Source organism: Engraulis encrasicolus, chromosome 12, assembly GCF_034702125.1.
Source record: "Engraulis encrasicolus isolate BLACKSEA-1 chromosome 12, IST_EnEncr_1.0, whole genome shotgun sequence".
Classification (NCBI taxonomy): Eukaryota; Metazoa; Chordata; class Actinopteri; order Clupeiformes; family Engraulidae; genus Engraulis; species Engraulis encrasicolus.
In genome coordinates this window covers 8,798,112-8,818,315 of record NC_085868.1, presented here as the reverse complement: position 1 = coordinate 8,818,315, position 20,204 = coordinate 8,798,112, and the positions used below count along the sequence as shown (strand labels likewise).

General features: G+C 42.9%; 1 long non-coding RNA gene across 1 annotated transcript; it reads right to left on the bottom strand.

Annotated features, from left to right (window-relative positions):
* Window positions 1-1,197: 1,197 nt before the first annotated feature.
* On the bottom strand, window positions 1,198-19,523 carry LOC134459278 (uncharacterized). Its single transcript, XR_010036829.1, has 4 exons — window positions 18,280-19,523; window positions 14,282-14,404; window positions 8,848-8,965; window positions 1,198-4,292 (listed from the first exon to the last, which is right to left on the bottom strand). It is a non-coding gene; the product is annotated as an uncharacterized LOC134459278 (long non-coding RNA).
* Window positions 19,524-20,204: the final 681 nt, after the last annotated feature.

Here is a 20,204-nt window from a genome sequence, read left to right as displayed (position 1 = left end):
GGTCATGTTCTACTTACAGATAAATATCAGCCTTCTTGTGGTTTATTTCCTCTTTTCCCCTGCTGCTGACCCTTTGAAAGCCGCAGAGGTCACAAGCAGCGGTTAACATCAGACTCATGGGTCAGAATATTAGACCCCAAGGCCATCAGCAAAGTGCATGCCCATCAGTCAAATCCACATCACTGCTTCTAGATTCTGGAAAATGTCATATTGCTTGTTTGTAGATTAGATTAGATTAAACTTTATTTATCCCCAAAGGGACATCCTTTTTCCAGTTTGCTCTGTAGATTAAAAAGAGAAGTAAAAATAATATAAACATAAAAAAGTAGATAAAAATAAAAAAGGTGATCATGCAGAAAAGTCCAGGAGTTTCTCTTTGTCCTTAATGGACAAATTATAGAGTTGCATGGCTCTAGGGACAAATGATTTCCCCAGTCTGTCAGTCCTGAATTTCAGTGCTCCCAGATATTGTATGCTGCAATTATATCAACACAACTGGCAACGTTTGCATATCAGCTTCAAATGAGGTCATGTTATGCGGCATTATTATATGGTTGTGACGTCATCTGTCGAATGCTCCATTCATTTCAACGGGGCTCCCCAACGTTCGGACGTCTGTTATTTCTCGATAACGGACGGGTTGGTCTATAACAGACCGCTGTCAATGGCAACAAGACTTTTCACTGCTAAAGCGACTTTTCAACAAGACTCTAATCAGCTGCTGTGATAGACAGCACCCGTTGTCCTGGCTACCGCTGTCAATGGCAACAAGACGTTCACTGCTAAAGCCACTGGCTTGTATACAAGTCAGTGGCTAAAGCGAATGTTTCATATCACTCCGCAGGGTGTCCGGTCTTTTGTCACTCTAATCAGCTGCTGTGATAGACAACACCTGTTGTCCTGGCTAGCCTACCTAGCTGTTGCCTAGCGGTGTTCCACAACGGCACTATTTTGTTTTGCGCAGCAACAATCTTAACATTAAATAGGTCTAAAGAAATGTCCCCGCATGTGTGAATCATTTAAGTATATCCATATAATAAGCGGGTTAACTTTCGGCGAGTCGGTCGCTTTGTGGAATAGCAGCACTTCAGAGAGAACAAGACCCCTCCGCTCCGCGTCGGGGTCTAAAGATTCTCTCTGTCGTGCTGCTATTCCACGGTAGCGACCTTCTCGCCGAACGTTAACCCTTACTTAACATGTCACCGCGCGCACAGTCCTGTTTTCAGGTTGTGCAAGAGCGCATGCAATTCCACTGCCTGATGCTGACAATAATGCCCTTTCTCTTTGGTGAGTGGGCTACACTTTGGCGCGCAATTGAGGGTCGATGTTGGCTGCTGCCATTTCATCGTGAATTCCAGGAGTTGAGTTATAATGTTCATTTAAGACACTACCTATGAGTAGTGCTGCTCAGCTGTGCGTATTGATAGCTGGCTCGGTCGAGGCTGTGGCGGTCAATTTAGGAAACTGTCTTCTTTCACATGGCAACAGCGCTTCCCGTCACCCGCCTTTAGGGACCATCTGCATCTTCCGTGACGAAGAGAGAAGCGAACTATTTTGCGTGAAGTTTGTGGACCCAGTCGTTATTCGTGTTCCAAATCGATGATCGTGAAGTATTTCCACTATTTACAGACGTTTCGTAGGTGTGCGTATAATACAAACCTTAAATGTATAGGTATTTTTTAAATTACTTTTCCAAAGGATCAGTGAAATCTGCACAGCAACAAGAGCCGCGATCGCACTTAACTGCGCGTCAGCCTCTTGCGCGCGCGGATTTTGGTCCAATTACAGGGTGCTTGTGTGGAGATCTCTTTAACTCCATTTATTTTTGCTTCGCATCGCTGTTTTCTCCCGACTCATCGGCGCAAATCAACCATTATTGGTAAGCGTTGCTGCACTTGTTTTGTTTGCATTTTATGGCAAATATTGCTTATTTTGTCTGCGAGTCCTGAAGTTGCATTATAGCGTTCTGGTCAGGGATAGATTGCCACTTCACAGAGCCGCATCTAGCATTGCCCTCAGTAATAGTAATCAAAATAACCAGTTTCAGTGTGTTCGGTCTGAAAGCTTGGCTTGACAACATTGTATTTGCTATAGCTTATGCCACAACCTTAGTGCCCAAGCAGTCTCATAATGCAAGCCAGACGATATTTGAGTGGTGCATTTTTTTTGTTATCAGTCTCCATATTATGGTATCTTTGCTAACTTGAACGATTGTATTATTCAGAAAAGCCAATTTTAAAACACATTTGAGCAAGGACGTTGTGCAGCTGTGGATGCGCTGTAGACTATAGCCAGTCAATGTGTGGGGGTTACTTCACTTGACTTCCAAAATGCTAATTTATTATGTCTGTCAAAGACCTGCAAACATTATGCTGACCACTTTTGGTTGTTCTGTTCAGACCTCCCAACTTTTCATTGAAAGCAAGAAGGCAGTGTCTATGCAAATGTTTATGCAGAAAACCATCTTCCAAGAAACACAGGCTTTAATTCGAGGCTTGTTGTCTTGAAGACAATCAGGTGGAGTTTCAGTAAACAATTCATGTGCATTCATTGTAAATAATATTGCATCTTTGCACGTGACATGTTTTGCCTTGTAGGCCTACACAAGCGCACTCGGTCACTAGTTCCTAATGTGTTCCAAGATTTATCTCACAGACTAATGTCCATCATTTGGCAATTCTCCCAAATCGTCAAAGCCCCAACGAGTATTTATCTTTAAATGTTTATTATGAACTATACACAGATAACATCAAGACAGTTCATTGATGGGCCTTATCACACCATTTGGACAAATGTAGCCATGCGAGTGTGCATTTTGATTAGGCCTATTTAGTGATGGAATCAAATTCCCCGAAATAGCATAATATAGACCTAGGAGAAATTGACTAAAAGTAGAATCAGTTTTACACACAGAGACCAGGTCGATTTAACACCGTGTTATCTCTTATTGCCAGGGAGAAGAGCGCTCATACTGAGAATTTGAATATACCCACTAGATGGCGATAAAGCCTTGCTCAGAGCGGATAAAATTTACGATGTGCCAAGCGCTTCATGTGTCGAGGCACGACCGTGTGCGAAACTCTCTTGTTTTACACTAATAGAAGCTACCAAAATTAAGAGATCAACATGAAACGTTTTTTTTTTTAAAGGTTACATCTTTTATTTTATTTCCAAATCCAAAATCTCAAATTATAATAAAATCGCATTAGGCTATAATACAATCAAATTACACATAGATCAGGCTACATTACATAATTCCCAAATGAGTGAACATGTGCGAGGACTAGAAAAGTTACTAGGTTAGGCTACACGAAATCCAGACAGGGCGTAAGTCTTGTACCATTGTCATATGAAGGGACGTGGAGGTTGGATGCGAGTGTCATATTGGAGGTGGTGTCGCAGCGGGACATTCAGCACTTTTGGCGGAGCAGAAGTGCGAGGAGAGAGGCCTGCCTTACTTCAGCAGCACGATCAATACTGGAGGCTTCAGTACAGGATTAACTCCAATATTTACGTGCTGCTACAGCAGGGCCGCCAAAAATCAGCATAGACGCTTCCGTACCCGCTCCACTCACTCGCGCTCTCTTGTGCGCGGCAAAATCATTTCCGAGAGAAGCTTCAAATGGTGCGCACACACGCGCGCGACGTCTCTCTCTCTCTCCCCCTCTCTGCTCTCTCTATCTCACGCACACAAACGGTACAATGTTCTATCCCTACTGCCGGATGAGGAACTCACCTGATTTGCATGGCCCGCAGTCAGCCTCAAACAGACCCGACTTCCAACACACAAGTTTGAGATCCCGAGTTGTTTTTCCTTTCACAAACACACAAACACTCGCGCGCAAGCACAACGGCACACTGTAGTGAATTAGAACATAGTGAGTCCAAAAATGAATTTAGCGTTTCCTTGTGGATAAAGTGTGTGAAAATACTACAAATAATTGTATATCTTTATTATCTTGCTTCTATTTTTTATCACAATGTTCTAATTGACTTGGATGCACCTGTGCACACATCCTCCTACACACATACACTCACACACACCTTATTCCAGACGTTACTGCCGCAGCACAGTACGGCCTGCACCCCCTTAAAACCCACAAACCATTCTGTGCTGCTACAGCACCGCAGGCCACACACTCGCGCGCGCACACACACACACACAGACATACACACGCACGCACGCGCACACACGCAACGCACAGAAATGCACTTTATTATGCCACAGTACACACTTCACACTCACAGGGATCCATTCACACACAAGATCACTTCCAATCCACTTCATGGTCCTAAAGGAGAGAGAGAGAGAGAAAGAGAGAGAGAGAGAAACAGGTTACTCAAAGGCAAACGTATATTACTGCATTAAGTATTGTAAAACCTTTCAAAGAGAATTAATGTAGGTATTTTGTAAATGTTGTTTATAAACAGTTAATATTGCACAAATATCTCAACAGTTTTGTTCCTGAGAAGTTTGTGTTCTGTTGACAAGGGGAAAGCCTGGCTTTCGCAATCTTACTGTTTAAAAGGATGCTGTGCAATAACTTGGGAGCGTGATCTTTTAAATAGAGTGATGATGATTGGCCCAATAACTGTCCACATTACAGTGTCATTAGCTGAGTCACTTCTCGCACACCTTTCAACACATTTCCCCTGCAACCCCCATCCTCCTTTCCTCCCCGTCACTCACTCACTCAGGAAGGAAGGAAGGACCATGGAAATTACAAAATGCCATCAAGCCGCAACCCCCTCAAGTCAGCTGGTCAGGCGTGAGAAAGCAAATGAGGGTAAGACTAAGGTCAAAGGACGTCTGTGATATAATATAGACAGGTGGAGATAGCAGAGGCGATGATGAACTTTTTGAGCAATGCGTCTGAGCAGTACTTTAAGATTGTTTTTTAGACTGCCACATAACATTCTTTAAAAAAAAAAATAAAGTACTTGGATTAGCAGCAGGCAACGTTTTTTTTTTTTTCATCCATTCCATCAGAAAATGAAAAGCCAATCATGATGTTGCCCAGCGGCATTGCTCAAAAAGTTGCCCTGTACATCTTAAAAGAGCCCCCATGAGATAACTCAAAATGCTCCGGCCCTGCCCTCCCCGAGCTCCACACATCAGAGCTGATGACTCATTGGGTCGTGCAGAGCGATTCTCAACCGCCCCCTTGACCCGGTCATAAGCCTCCCAATGCCCCCTTGACCTCATCATAAGCCTGCCAATGCCCCCTTTAATGTATGGCCCTGGGGGGTTGTAAAGTCCCTGTTGAGAAACACTAGGGTAGTGGGTCCTCCCCATAGGAGTAATGCGTGTCTTGCGTGTCTGGGTAACAATTAGGGGTTCAGCCTGCACTTGTTCAAAGGGACACTTAAGTGCCTCTCGCTACAGTAATTATGTTTGCGGCATATCCCAAATTTAAGGCAGCCAAAAAGGAGACCGTATTCAAGGGCTAAAACATCACACAAACACGTAGTAACATAAAACACGAAAAGTAACAGGAAAGACAAGAACACGGATAAAATGACAAAGTCTAGCTCATCAGCAATTTTAAAAACACGATTTTGAAACGAGTGAGCTGCTATGCACAATTTCCTTATTTCTTAACCTTGTCTTTAGGGATAGGGTGAGGTATTTAATGCAAGACGTAGTGGTGTACACATCCAAACTGCAGGTGCAGGCCAAAAGGATCAGACAATTACGAAAATAAAGTTGCATGTCCGCACACTTGCTCTCGTTTAGTTTCTTTAATTCTTTTTTTTAATGAGCGCAATAGCTCAAGAAAGTTCACTGGGAAGGAAAAAATACATAAAAAAGCAAAACGAGAGCAAGTTTGCAGACATTCAAGTTTATCCCCATGTGCGTTTAATGCTCCCACCCTGTTGTGCACTGCAGCATGAGTTGGCCCAGAGTGGCACGACTTCGCCCCGGCTCTGGCTGCATCACACGGGGTGACAATCATTCCCCAAAGTCACGTGGCTGCCTAGGTCTAATGGTTAAGGAGATGGGCTTTACCTTGGTACCTGCCACCTACCCAAATGCTGGTAAACGCTGTTTTAACAATTTCAGTCTCACTAGCCACTTTGACGTGACAAATTACAGTATTTGCATCAATTGTTTGTATTTAAATGCAAGAATATTCTAAAGAAAAACAAATGACAACAAAACTCAGACTAGCAGAAAGACTAACAGCTAGTGACTCGCTAAAACCACAAGCCACAGTGGCTGATGAGCAAAAAGGTTAGCGTCAAGCCCTGCTAAGGAGATGGGCTGTAGATCAAAGAGTTGCATGCTTGAATCCCACCTAGGGCTGTCGTGACGACACATTTTGCTGGACGATAAAGTGGCCTAGAAATTATTGCAATAAACGATAATATTTTCATACTCGTCATTTTCAACAACATAATGACAATGGGTTAAAAAATGTAATAAAAATGCGAATACACCCTTTTTCATTTTGAAAGCATTACGGCAGGGGGTGCTAGATAGATAGATAGATAGATAAGGCAGATAGATGGAGAAGGCAGACAGATAGACTGAAAAAAGTACACCCATGTTTAAGCGGCACTGTGCTGAGTGAAATGTGCCTTTTGGTATTCAGTCTCTTGGGTAGAGAAGGAGTGTGACGAGGAAAACAAAGAAACACGCAAATATAACCTATTGTGGCCAAAAAAAGTTTGTAAAACTTTGCTTGTGCTTGTGAAAAATTGTTGTACAATATATTGACGTATTGAATATTGTGACAGCCCTAATCCCACCCTTCTACTCTCTAATGCACTCCATGGCTGAGGTGCCCTTGAGCAAGGCATCTAACCCCATACAGCTCCAGGGACTGTAACCAATACACTGTAAATAACTGTAAGTCGTCTTGGATAAAAAATGTTAGCTAAGTCAAATGTAATGTACCTGTAATTGCACAGGGTGCAAATCGATTCATGTCCCCAAACTCATGTCTTTTCCTCTGACCTTGTTGTCGACTTGGTTGAAGTCAGTTTTTATATTGGACATTCAATTTAACATTGAAAAACTCAAATTGGTGAGCTTGAGGAGGTCTGCCATGACGAATTGGCTGCCAATCAATTACTGGTTGGAGAGGCATCGACGCCTTCCTTCTTCACACAGCATCGCAGGCAGGCAACAGATCGCTCACGCACACACAGTGACGAAACACGAGATGTTTGACAACAGACGAGCGGAGCTACTTACGCAACGCCCGCTCGTGAGGAACAGCGACGGTCCCCCACCCCTACCCAACCCAACCCCCCGGTGCTAGATCCGAAAGCAATGGAGTTTTTGCAAGTTGCATGAAAGGCCTGTGTGTGTGTGTGTGTGTGTGTGTGTGTGTGTGTGTGTGTGTGTGTGTAGGACACACAAGGACCATCAAAGGCAGAATATCAGGGTCAGTCGTCAGCATTCTCACTTACACAACATCACCATGCTACTGTGTACATTTTAAAGAAATACACACACAATATGGAACACCGCTTCACATGTACTACTCTCATTCTGTTTAGTCCTTTTTTCTGCTTTATCAGTTAACTGAATCACATGTCTAACAATCTGCCAAGTGACACAGGGGGGTGAATGAGAATATACATAAACAAAGCAGAACTCCCCCCAAAAGTATTTTCTTGTTTGCTTTGTAGTCATGGTCCCATTAAGTCTGTGACAGCTCAGAGGGCATAAGGTCTCGATTTCCTTAATCCACTGGCATTTCTTTTAACGCTACATCGGGCCGGCCGCCTCGTAAGACCTGCAACTGCGGTGGCTTAACTAATAAGACTGGTAATGAACACTTCATCAAGCCACCCGACAGTGCTTTGTGACATTGGCTTAAGGCAGAATAACACAAACTGGTTCCACAACTCTGTGAACGTGAGCAACACAGAGTCTCGCTGCCAGGCAGGCAAGCTAGCTAAGCAGGCAGGCCTGCACACTCAAGACACTCAGACCTGGTGACATAACACCACACACACACACACACACACACACACACACACACACACACACACACACACACACACACACACTCTCTCTCTCTCTCCCAGTGTAAGCTGCCTATTCCAGCTGTGACTTAAGTGAATTAATAAATGAATTTGCAGCTAAAAAGAACAGGAAACCCCACCTCTTCTAAAACTATTCAAAATCAATATTTTAACTAAATCTTAAAAATCATTACACAATTCACATGTGAAAAGCAAAAAAGCAACAAAAAAAACCCAGCCTATTCAACAAATTCAGGCTTAATATTCATTACTTACATGCAGTTAGGTCAACAGGATGATATCTCCTACTCGAGGGAGGTTTGGGGAAAAAAGCGACCTAAAATGCACCACGGCGATGTTCAACCCTTGAGGTCAGGAGTGTGCCAACTTAGTGTTGAGGGCAACAACAGGAAAAGGTTCCCATGACATCGCAATTAATTACATCTCCGTTGACAACTGCCAGGGGTTTTTGCCCATCCGTCACAAGCGTTTGTGTGACAGGTGTAAACAAGTCTCTGTTTTTCTTCTAAATCTATGAGCAAAAACGCTCATACTTAGGAATTACATGTGAATACAAAACCGAAAACATGGATTATTTTACATGGATTATCACTTTTATTTATCATTGTGATTATTTCTATAAGGCCTCCTTTGGATTACTCTAATCTGACAGATGATTGAATTTTACTGTCACCTGTCTACTTTTTACTCTCAGTGGTAAGAACTATATGAGATTGTGTATTGTAATGCCTATATCTACCGGTAATTAATCACGATAAATGTGATACTGTTTTATTATGAGTCATTCCAGATTCTTGTGCTGCGCAGTAACATTAATGCTGATGTCTAAGTCCTCATCACACACACCTGCAGAAAGAAACGGCCTTCAATTTAAGTGCTCAGGCCAAGCCAGGATCGCTTCAAATTCCCAGTCACCCAGTTCAGGAGATCTCCCCTCGAAAGCTGATGTCCAATTCTTGAAATCCTGTAGCAGGGACAGAAGAGAGAGAGACAGGGAAAAACAAGAAGCAAAAAATTGGATGTCTGACATAGGTCTCTCTGTGTGCGTGTGCGTGTGTAAGAGAGAGAGGTCTGGCCTTCGTAACTAGTGGTGAAAATAGTGTCACAGGGCTGATGCTTATTGAAAGTCAGCTTCTTTAACACACAACAGAATGACTGAATAGAAAGCAGTAGTAGATGGGCCAGTAGAGATAAGATCTGCATTAGTCATCATTGTGCCTATTCATCACACATGATTGTGACTAAACATCCAAAAACCATACACCGATAGGCCTGTATCCAGGATTTTCTTAATTATAATTAAAAATATATGTATTTATTTTTTGTATGATGTCAAATTCATACTACACAAGGTTGCCAGGCAGTTCTTAATTACACAAACACACACCTCCTCCCCCAGCAGCAGGGGGGGGGGGGGAGACGACGGACTATGGGTGTGTGTGTGAGTGAGAGAGAGAGAGAGAGAGAGAGAGAGAGAGAGAGAGAGAAGGGTGAAGGTGTGTGTGTGTGTGTGTGTGTGTGTGTGTGTGTGTGTGTGTGTGTGTGTGTGTGTGTGTGTGACAGAGAGAGAGAGAGTGCAAGCAAAAGCAAAGGTCTCCCACTCGGGGAGGGCGGGAGGCAGCAGGCTATTAGGTGACCCCCGCGTGTGAGAAGCCTCCGTATAAAAAGGGCCAGGGGTCGGGGGTCACGGAGCCAACATCTGACCCCTGCTTCGCCGGCAGGGGGTGGGCAGGGCAGGGCAGGGGGGAGGTCAGCCCTCAATTTACTAGAGGTGAGGCAACCGGGACGGATTACGACTCCATGGGCCCCTGGGCCAGACAACAGGAAAGGTCCCCTTCCATGAGCTTGTTACTTTATAAGAAATTCAGGGTTTTAGGCCAGATGTTATAAATCATATATTGTCCATAAATGTGAAAATACAGTTGCTAAAACTGCAATTTTAATGTGCTAGCAGAATGGTAATATAGAGGGAGGCGTGGACTTCAGGGCCCCCTTGGCTCTTGGGCCCCTGGGCCTGGGCCCAGTAGGCCCTGTGCAGTAATCCATCCTTTTGAGGCAGCACTAAACTAACAACCAGGGCCCGGCCGTCACCCACCCTACACCTCGCTTCAACCACCACCGTCACCAATTCTATTACATAACCAAGGGCAATACTAAACAGAAAATGTATAAATAAAAACGACATTAGAAAAACATACAAACACACCATTTTCCCGCCGTGTGGAATTGTTTGCATATGAAATTGGTCCATCAATCTCAAAGAGTCGCTACTAACATACGGTACAATCGGCATCCCAGGCTTACACTGCATTACACAAGTAATTCATTATGTGATAATTAGACTACTTTGTGTGACACTTTGTTACACTATACCACAACTTGAAACAAGATGTTTAGCAGCTTCACACCAACATGACACAAGTGACAATACAAATGCTTCTGTAGATCCTTATGATGGTTGGTGTTTGTGCATGTTAACATGTGTTAAACTGCTTATAGGATTATGGTGACATTATATTCTGGTCTTGTTGCTCTGACACCAGCACATGTCATGTTGCCTGTGTGTGTGTGTGTGTGTGTGTGTGTGTGTGTGTGTGTGTGTGTGTGTGTGTGTGTGTGTGTGTTCACACTCCTACGTGCGTGCGCACACACACACACACACACACACACACACACACACACACACACACACACACACACACACACACACACACACGTCCCTGCTCTGCAGAGAGTGAATATGAGTAGTCAGCTGTTACCAAACGCCCTCCTCAACCACACTACACGGACGAGAGCTGAAAATCCCAAACGTAGAGGGAGTGAGAGAGAGAAAAAAAGACAAGAAAAAGAACACACCCTCAAGATCATTCTGTTTTATCGTCTTCATGCACAGGTGACCACTCTACAACTAGATGATCATGGGGTCAACTCTAAACACGTGTGTACGAATAAGGTCAGAGCATCCTACAAAGCTAAGGAGGCAATCCTAACTGCCAACTATTAAAAGCTTGCCAACAGGAACAGCAAATGCTCTCTCATGAGGACAGGAAGCTTAAACCATACCTCCTATTGCGGGATGTCAAAGTTACACTTCTTTTGCAGGCCAAGCACACACAAAATCTGATTCTGATTTAAAATGGAGTGACCTTGAAGGAGGTAACAATTCCAAAAGGACTTTCAAAATGACAGGAAATCACCTCTATAATGTAAAATGAGTGGATTTTTATTTTACTGCAGAAAACAAGGAAGCTTTGTGTGTGTGTGTGTGTGTGTGTGTGTGTGTGTGTGTGTGTGTGTGTGTGTGTGTGTGCGTGCCTCAGGGATGCCACTGCAAATGACACAGCTCTACTCAACATGAAAGCAGAGAAATCATGCATGACTTACGTGTATATAATATTCAGTATATTGTACACATGTATATTTTACAAGTGATGCTAATCATTTGAGTGACTGTAGACCCGTTAGGTCCTATAGATGGAGCAGTCGGCCCCCTAGCGCAGTGCAGGAGGCATAATATCAGTCTGAGGCAGAATCATGCCAAGGCCATCTGCCCACGTACCAAGGCTGGAATGGGACCCAAAAAAACAGCACGAGCATTTTTTGTCATAGACCAGCCCCTCACACAGCCCTCTGCTTTTCTACGACATTATGATTAGCTCAGTACACTGTCTATATTAAAAATAGATCAATGGGCCACCCCATCTAAATTGAGGGCCTGGTCCCTAAGGGAAAATACAACAACCAAAAACTAGTGTTGCACCGATACCGATACCAGTATCGGTGGATCGGCACTAAAATGGTGGTATCGGTATCGGAGAGTACCAAGAAATAGGGCACCGATACCATTTACAGGTGCTTGTATGACACTTAAACAGCCTTGAAATTTGTTATTTCATAGAGGTATTTAAAAAGTATTAAAAGTTTTGCTGGATTCACTTAGTATTAGTCTTTTTCCTGTTTCCCAAAGGTAGGCAGCAGCCTGACAAAGCCATGCAATGATTTTGCATCCAAGTAGTATGCACTACAGCCCTTCATAGACATTTCAAATAGGGTGGTATCGGCATCGGTATGGTATCGGTATCGGCCGATACTGCACAGCCAGGTATCGGGTATCGTATCGGGGCCAAAAAATGGTATCGGTGCAACACTAACAGCATCGGCCCACTGGGAAAATGCCCCCTTTTCCAGATCACCAGTGCAGCCCTGCCAATGTACCCACCGCTACACCCCCAGTGGCACCTGCCTAAGCCTCGCATGCTGGCTGACACCACACTACAGCACTAACTACAGCACTAAACTCTACACAACAAGTTTATTTCCACAAGCCGGACAAACTTCAAGCGAGGGCCAGTAAGAGGAAGTACCCTGCATGTTCACTGATACAGTACCAGGCAAGAAGCACACAGCGGAGTGTGGAGATTGCGCACATCCCAGGTTTAGGTGCAGGACAAAGGCTGACGGACGTTAGGGAGTGAGGAGTGTGAGATTTAAGTGTGCAGCCTCCTCACTCCAAAGAAGCACACAGTCTGCAACACTAATACACACTTCACAACAATGTGGTGTACAGGACAGACTGTAGAAGAAAATTCTCGGCCTGACATTTAACATTTTTTTTAAATACCTAATGACAATATTTTATTCTTGCAAAAACAAATGCTGTTAAGCCTGAAATCTGACACCTAGCCTGAATACTATCAGCCCTGGGTGTAGTGTATGGTACTGTATGTTGTGGTGTGGCAAGGTGTACAGTGTTTCCATGAGCTGGACAAACTGTGAGTCAGGGGAGTAAAGAAGTAGAGCTTTGAGGACGCTACGTCACACTTGCTAAGTGAATTTCATCATGATTACCAAACATCTTATCAAGTGTGCTTTCCGAGCAGGTCTGTGGGCTCCAGAGGCAGTAAACTGAGACATGTGATGCCTTCTTCACTAAGTGCAAACAGTGTGTGTGTGTGTGTGTGTGTGTGTGTGTGTGTGTGTGTGTGTGTGTGTGTGTGTGTGTGTGTGTGTGTGCGCAAACCTGGGTAGATGAAAGAGACAAAACACAGATAAAGGAAGACTGCACTCAACCACTGACTAGGCCTACATGCAGGAAACAACAGGCAGTTAATGTGAAGCTACATATTAGGAAGTTAACACAAAAATGCTAAATACACCTGAAGTAAAAAAAAAATACATGTGTGTATTTTTTTAAATTCTTTAAAAGGTGACCACTTTACTTATTTGCAGTTACTGAAGAACCTGAGAAATATTTTGTATTTTGAGTGGCTAGCTGGGTGGCGGGCTTCTTGATGTCAGTAGGTGTAAATATGGCCAAATAATTACCACATTTTTCAGACAATAAGTAACACTTTTTTCATGATTTGGCTTGTCTTGCAACTTATATTCTGAGCCAACTTATATGTTAAAAAATATAATTTTCTATCTTTGTTATTGTTTCTGTACACACACTTCCTTTCATGAGTGTATAAGTCCAAACAAAGTATACAAGTTGACAACTGGATGCTTGAACAACATGCCTTTGTCAATGGTGTGACATGTTTTTTTCTTCATTATTATGCACTTTTGGACTGGTGTGACTTTTACCAGAAAATACAGTAAGCTTACATCATTCACCACAGAAGCTCAGCACACATGCACACACCTCATCCTAATCATAGACGAGCCATTTCCACTAGTTTGCATATACAACAACTAGACAACTAGTCTCTCTCTCTGGCCATTTCTATGAAACGGGAAACATGGCCCTCTTATCTCTCTCTCTACCTCCCTCCCTCCCTCCTTCACACACACACACACACACACACACACACACACACACACACACACACACACACACACACACACACACACACACACACACACACACACACCATAAACGGGAGACTGGGCAAATAAATAAATTAAATGTAAAAAAGACTAAAATAGAATGGATACCAAAATAGTCACATATCCTTATCCGACAAACAACTAACCGTGTGGTAAATAATTAAATATTTCTCGAAAGGTAGGGAGAGAGGTGATAATGACATGATCTTCTCGCCAAGGGCAAAAGGAAGAGCCTGAGTGTTGGTCACTCTGCTGCACCAGGGTGTGTGTGTGTGTGTCAGTGTCAGTGGGCAGGGTGACACTGTGTGTGTGTGTGTGTGTGTGTGTGTGTGCGAGAGAGAGAAAGGAGCTTGTATTAAAAGGTTGTTTTTGTTTAGTGTACATCAGTGTGTGTGTGTGTGTGTGTGTGTGTGTGTGTGTGTGTGTGTGTGTGTGTAACTGTTGCACCTACTAGGCAATTCCGTGTTGACGTTCCGCTCAGTAACTTGCACACACAAAAAAAGTTCACTTCTGGATTTGGCAGAGCATCCGCCTACTGTTGACCCGGCTATCTCTCTCCCCTCTAGTGATCTCACTGCAAATGCACAAGGGGACACACACATACACAGTCACACACACAGGGAGAGAGAATTAGAGCAACCCAACTCAAAAACCTTGTCTAGTCTACAAGCTTTTTGACAGGGCCACTGTACAGGACAAGACGGGTATCGAAACAGATTTTTACAGTTTTTACATCCCTAGACAAGGAGCTATACAAAAAACCCGTTACAGAAAACCTATAGACAATACTACATGTCCTCTGTTACCACTACTAAGGCCATTTCAGGGTTTCCCCCTAGCACTTTATTGCCAAGACGCCCACCTTGACCAAGTCCCCAAGGAAAAGATAAAGATTTTGTTGTTAATGTACCAGTAAATAATATGTAAGTAAGTGGCTGAATGTAAGTTCCTTCACCACGAAAAATATATTCTTTTCGGGTTTTCACATCACATTTGCTAGAAAACTGCACAGAATAGACTTTCCAATGATGATAGTCACATGTCTGACCCCACGACTAACAACATACAGTAGCTGTGGGAAACACTGCATTTGGTATAGAGTGCATTGTCACCACCATGGACATGGGTTCAGAGCACTGTGCATAGAGGTGGTGCATAAATTGGTCTGATCTAAGGCAATGAGCCAGAGCTGTATTTAATAAAAGTAGAAAAAGAACTCTTGCAGTGTATGTATGTACCTCATTAGGTAGAGTGGATTAACTGGTGTGTAAACTACAGAACATATACTGGTGTGATCATCAAGACTACTTTCTACTTCCACTTCATTCAATGAACTCTCGAGTGGTTAAGTTCAGTCACCAGTCTGTTGGCCAGATAGCCCCTTTATGTCGGCTCATTGTTCACAGCGCCACACAACGCTGTGCCCGAGTGAGTAAGAATAAATTAATTTGTAAATCTTTGAAAATAATGTGGAGTGTGACAAGAGGTGAATAATAGGCATTACTGCCACCGGCCGACCATACAGCATTCATGTCTGATGTCCGAGTCTGCAAGTGTATAAGTGTGTGTGTGTGTGTGTGTGTGTGTGTGTGTGTGTGTGTGTGTGTGTGTGTTCTGAACCAAGGGCCTTAATCCACAGGAGTCAAACACTCTATACTAAATCGGTTTCAAATCCACCACCTACACTATATTACACCACACACACACACCACCTACCATATTTGCTCAATTTTACCTCCATTAAATTCCAGCATATTTTGTATGATTTAAACATTTTTAGTTGAGGCAAAAATCAGTGAAAGTGCAGATAAGAGAATATTTCTTTAGATTAAGAAAAAACACACACACACACTCCCTCACACACTACTACACAAATCATATCCTGTCTGCTTTCTGGGGTTACTGTTTATAGCCTGTTATGTCCCCCTGTCTGACAAAACTCTAATAAAAAACTAAATATAGAACTAGAAGAAAATCACAGATTGATAACTTATTTTTTTCTAATATATATTTTCCTTCTAGCAAGAGAGTCCTTATCAATGAGGGGATGAGAATGTCCACACACAGCCTTTGAAACTATTGAGTAAATTATACATGGTGTGGGTGTAAAGCAGTTTTCTACACATTTCACTACTTCTGCTTTTTCCCCCCATTACATTTTTGTATCAATTTAGGGCCTGGGCTGGTTGGTACAATTGTCTATGATAAATAGAGAAAATACACTACCTGTTTCTACACCAAGTGTGTGTATAGAAACTCCACGTTGTACTATTACAATATTTCTTTTGGGTAATGCCGGAAAAATATAAGCTGTGGTATGTGCACCAGTACGGTGACAAAAAGAAAGATGAAGCTTTCTGAGTTCATAAAAATAAGGACACCTGGCGTCATTCCAAGGTGTCCCTGTAGATGCATCTAAAATAATCTTCAAATTCAGCATGCGTGTAAACTTTAACAGTATACAACTAATAAAACAACACTGTATTTTTTAATCATATTATTTACCTTGTTAAAGATAGAAACGCCACAGAATATACACTTTTCCCATACTCAGCTATACCTTGCTGTGGTGTGTGTGTGTGTGTGTGAGTGTGTGTGAATCTCTGTCAGTTTCTCTTGTTATACAGATTTGTTTTGATGGTATTCCGTTATAATGATCACTGTCTGCAATAATAAAATGTCAATTCACTGCTGAATAAATAATCAATTACCAGTATTTTCAATGATTATTTCTGTCATGTGAAGTTTTTTCCCCTCATGTCTAACCAATTCAACCTCTTTAATCAATTAACCAATTTTATCATTTCTACCCTTCTTTTTTATAATAAAATTTAATTTACAGGTCAATGCAGCTTTCGTAGTACAGCACTGCAACATATACATTGTGTGTTTGAATGGAAACACTGTCATAAGACTTTGAAGTGCATATAAGGGAAAGCATACATGTTTCCATTTTTAGACAGGATGGGTTTTCCCCACATAGTCGCTTTATCCATTAACCTACAATGTCCATCATTCATCTTACCCATGTGGATAGCTTAATGGAAAATATGGAACATCTGATATTCCAGAAGGTTCGACACAGTAAATGCTACAGCTAGAACAAACATGACTGATGCTTCATTTGACAACGAATGACTTGAGTGACTCGAGGGAAAAGTACCAAAAGTGGTGAATAACGATGGGACAGCTGATATTGAAATCCACAGTGCGGTTTCGTATTAGTACTTTACTGTTCTGCAAAAAAAGCGTAACCGACTGTGGATTCCCATAGCGGCTAACTCGTGTCACATCAGTATTCTCAAGACGAATAATTACGCCAAACGTCAGCGAAGCACACAAGACACGCAGGAGGTAAGAGGGGGCATTTTCTAAAGCATACGGCTGGAAGAAAACCCCTTCGCTAATTTGAAGCACGAGTTTCTGCCTTGCCCGGGCGGACAGCAGTCTTCTGCGGCTGTCCTAAGCGAAGCACCAGGTACGGCACGCCCTCCGGAGCATCCAGCGCGCACAGGCCATTCGACCCCGGGCCCACCTTATCACACAGGCTGCCCGGCATGCCTCAACCAAATCATGGTACTGAACGCACAACCACCACCATTTTTTCTAACCACGTCTACACGCAGCACATTTCCCCCCCTAAGTCGTTGCATCCTGATTCATTCCCCTTCTCAATATCTTTCTGGACTGAGGCTAGCAAGAAGTTTTTGGGCCTAACTTATATGTGGGGTTTAAGGAGCAGACAAATTATTCAAGTCACAAGCTGCCAAGTTTCTATAATTTACAGAAACAAATCCGAAAAAGTTTCCAATGGTTGAAGCTGTGCTTATTGATCCAGCTATGGTGAATGACTCGACAGAAGAAGATGGGCCACAATGCGCGTGGGTGTGTGGGGAGGGAGAGAGAAGGGAGGGAGGTTAAATTTCGAGTGTACTCAGAAATTAGGCCAACCAAGTTAGCTGGCTAGCTATAAAATCCTTATTGGGCTACGGTAAGACCCTCCACTTCAGGATTACTGCGCACTGATATTGATCAGGCCGCAAAGAGATTCATTTTCATATGCATGACTCGTGAAACCCCTGTGGTTGAACTACGTGGGTTATAGTTCCTTGATGCACGTTTCCACCAACTTTCTGTTAAGTTAGTTAGCCATCTTGTCCGAAGAAAATGCAATAACGTAACCAAACAAGCTTTTTTGCAGAGCCACCAAAATAAGACTATAGTTTTCAAAAATGACCCAAATAGGAAAGCATCCACTACATTCTGAAGGGGGGAAGAGCATGAAAATGATCACTGCACAAATGTATAATGCAAAGCAGTGCACAATAATAAGAAATACCAGTTAGACAAATGAAATAGTGCATATTCAGCACTACACAGCAAACTTCACGTTAACATTTACTTGCCAGAACAACGACACACAGTATAAGGAAATAAAATGCCCCATACCTTTTATGAAAATGACGCACAGATGAATTTGTTACTTTCTTCTCCTCTGAAGATAGCGTTTTCACGAATTTAAAAGCAAGCTGTCACTAAAGCAGTGGACGTTATTCCTCCCAACTAGTTCTGAATACTGCGAGTCCAATGGCTACGAAGGTGGTTAGCTTGGGAACTTTACATAATGCTAACCGCAGCTGGCTAACGACAACTAGCCCATTCCAGAAGACGCAACTAAACGGAGCTAAAATGGCGCAAATATAAGAATAGGCGAAATAACCCAACTAACATCACAGTACTCTTGTGTACCCGATAACTGTAGACATTACTATAACGCTGCGACAATAAAGGGCAAACAACTCATCAAAAGCGGTCTAAAGGCGTAGAAAGACCAGCTGTAAGCCCTTCTATGCAGCACCGCTGTCAGACTTACAAGAGGAGCAGACAGACTGGAGATCCAGCTGTAACGTTAGTTCTACTCCCGCTCAAAAACACAGTATAACGTTACTCGACAAAGACCGCCAAAGATGACTCGCACATTCGCTCAATCGAGATCATGTGAACTAATTTTTAGTTATTTTTCCAAAATTTTACCGGATCGCCGTTGATTTTTCTATATTTTTTGAAAAATATTCGCAGTCAGAAATACAGGAACCTTCCTCCTCCGCTTCTTTCGTCCGCTCTAAGTTCGCGTCGGTCGCTGCTTCGCCGATACATTTCAATGACGTTCTGTGAATCGCAAATACTTTGCATATAAATATATATTTCTCGCTTTCTATTTAGTCGCAGTTAACCTTCAAGGGCTTTATTAGTCGGTCCGCAGCTGCTGTTGATAATATCGCTGCTCACTCTCGAAAATGGCGCCTAAAGTGACTCTTCTCATTCAAACCGGTTAGAGACGCCCCCTCCCAGCGTGAGCATGCCGGGAACACTAAAAGTGAAGGGGATTGGAGAAAACAGCTAGCAACATACACGGACGTTTCTAGTGGACAAGAAACGGTGGCAAAATTATTATGATTTAAAGCAAATGAAAAACAGGAGGTTTTTTTTACAGAGAAGAACATAGACGACAGAACAGTGAACTTGAAACTTTGTGATGCGTCAAGGAAAGTAGTCCCACTTGCGATGTTTCTTCCTCGGGCGTAACTGTAACGCTTTTTTTTTTTAGTTCTCTGTCCTTCGAATTTGACAAGTATTGGTAGATCAAAGCCAAGATAGGCTGCGGTAACAATGTAACGCTTCTTTTCCGGTCAGTTAAGGGACTGTTCGTTATTTATTTTCGGGGTCGTCGGAAGATGACCACCTTTGATCGTCAAATTTTGCATGACCCTCCCCTAGCGAGCTTCAAAACTTTGATGACCCTCCCCGCGACGCCGTCAAAAAATGCATGACCCTCCCCTGGGGAGAATTAAGAATTAGCCTTATCCTGCCTTATTTTTGACGTTGATTGACCAACGCTGCTTAGCGAAAGGGCCGTTTCTGAGGCTATGTTGCATTGAAACATACAACAAACAAGGCTACTTTGAAATGCTTTTTGTAATAAATGGGACAAACATTTTTGGATGACCCTCCCCTAGCGAGCTTAAAAAACTTTGATGACCCTCCCCACAGCAATGAAAAAAATGACACGACCCTCCCCTATTTTCTTCCGGTGACCCCAAAAATAAATAACGAACGGTCCCTAAGTGCAGCATACCATGGAACTACATGCCAATTTCTGTACTTTTTGTATTACTGTTATAAAGACATAGGTCCTAGTAGTTGGCCTCAGTCAGTATTTCGAAATAGTCACTCCACAGAGGAAACTGACCTGATTTTGAAAAGGTGCAATATGACTGTGGAACAGAATACACATTTTCACTCCTGGCAAACAGATAGTGGGCTAACTTGTCAGACTACAAGTCTACTGTGTAGGCTATGTGCTTTTAGGCCCA